The sequence below is a fragment of the Propithecus coquereli genome, unplaced genomic scaffold (assembly GCF_000956105.1).
Source record: "Propithecus coquereli isolate 6110/MARCELLA unplaced genomic scaffold, Pcoq_1.0 Scaffold71, whole genome shotgun sequence".
NCBI classification, from domain to species: Eukaryota; Metazoa; Chordata; class Mammalia; order Primates; family Indriidae; genus Propithecus; species Propithecus coquereli.
In genome coordinates, this window is record NW_012153174.1 from 12934006 (window position 1) to 12936225 (window position 2220).

Sequence of the window (2220 nt, forward strand, 5' to 3'; positions counted from 1 at the left end):
AGTTGGGTAAAACAGAGAAAAGCACCTTGCTTCAGTCCTTCAGATAGCTCCCTGACAGGTTGAAACAGACATACACAATAATTTGTGAATAAGTTCTTCTCTTGTCCCACACTGAGAATACAGGCTGTCACCTCTTTAACACAAATGCTGCTTCAAGACCATTGCCATTTTACTACTGTGCCCATTTTAAGACAGCTGCTGCTTTAAGACCCCTGCCACAAGGGAAGGCATTTAACACAGTCAGTCACTGTCTGTTCCTTAATATACTCTCTCCGCTTTGGCTGCCAAGGTGTCTTGGCTTTCCTTCTCCCTCAGCAGTGGCTCCTCTCAGTCACTCTCTAGTTCCTTCTCTTATTTCCCCCAACTCCCTCATATTGACTTATTGCCAGACAGCTTGTCTTTTGTCTGTCCACAATTACTTTCCTATACTCTCAAATACTCTTATTTCTTCTAATACAATACATGGACTGAGAATCCCCAAATTTATATCTCTAATCTGCATCATTCTCTGAAACTCCAACCTTATCTAGATCCCCACTTGGGTGTTTAAGAGCTATCTCAGATTTATCATTTCAAGATGAACTCTTGATCTTTCTTTCAAGTCCTACTCCAATCCATTCCAGTGGATGGCAACTCTGTCCTTCTCAAGCCAAAACTCTGGAATTATTCTGGGCTCCACACTTTCTGTCATACTCTTGATATGATATCTCATCAAACTCTATTGTCTCTAGCTTCAAAATATATCCAGAGTCTTATTCCTTTCATACCTCCACAGTGATCTCCCCTCTGATTCAACCCACTATCAACTCTAGCCTGAAAAACTAATTTCCTACCCTTACACTTAAAGCATCCAGAATAATCCTTTTACAGTATAAGTCTGATAACATTATACCTCTGCTCAAAACCTCTCCATTTCCTTTCGAGTAGAAGATAGAGTTTTTACTAAGGTCTACAAAGTCCTAAAGTCCAGGTCTAGCACCACCTCTGTACCTCATCTTTAATTGTCCCTCTAAATCACACAAATCCAATCACACTGCCTCCTTGATGTTCCTAAAGCAAGTTAGACAAACGTTACCTTAAGGCATTGGCACTGACTCTTAACTCTGGGTACACTTCTCCCAGGTACCTGAATGTCCAACTCTCTTATCTCCTTCAAGTGTTTGTTTACATTTTACTTTCTCCATGAGCTCTACTTTGATCACTATTTTTAAAATTGCAGTCTGGCCTACCTCTGCCCATAGCATTCCCAATTTCCTTACTCCTCTATTTCTTGTTTTGTTCTATAAACTCCATGAATTTTTAACATAACACATAATCTATTTTATATTTGCTTCTTATTGTCTTTTTCTGCTACTACAATATAATCCCCATGAGGGAAAGGATCTTTGATTTGTTTACTGATATTTCCCAAGCATATAGGATAGTACCTGGGTGCATGGTAGGCACTCAATAATTATTTGATAAAGAGTAAATATATTATTCTATAACTTTGCTGTAACATTTTGACAAAAAAAAATGCTGCTATATTTCCAACTCCACAAGCTTTAAGTTAGAAGGAATTTAATTAACCACATGTTCTGAAAAAACTTCATTTGTATGAACCAGGAGATTTACTACTTACTAACAGAACTGAAGGGTTGCTCAAAGTGATTTTTTGACTCAGAGTATAAAATATGGTCAACTGCAACACAATTAACACATAGAGATATTAATAGCTTCCCATTATTTATGAAGAGGTGATAATTGAACTAATTCAACATAACAATAAAACAGTCTAAAAATAGTTTTAGCAGTTATGCAGGAGAGTATAATTAATGGGCAGAAGTATAGAAATCTATGACTCAAGAAGACTGAAACAGGATCCACACCTTTCAACTCTGACAAAATCAACTCACGGTGGATAACAGACTTAAACCTAAGGTGTGAAACTATAAGAAGAATTCTAGAGGAAAACGCTGGAAATACTCTTCTAGACATTGGCCTGGGCAAAAAATTTATGAAGAAGACCCCAAAGGTAATCACAACAACAAAAATAAATAAATAAATGAATGGGACCTGATCAAACCTTCTGCACAGCCAAAGAAACTGTCACAAGAGCAAACAGACAACCTACAGAATGGGAGAAAATTTTTGCATGCTACACATCCGATAAAGGGCTGATAACTAGAATCTACTTAGAACTCAGGAAAATCAGCAAGAAAAAATCAGACAACCCTATCA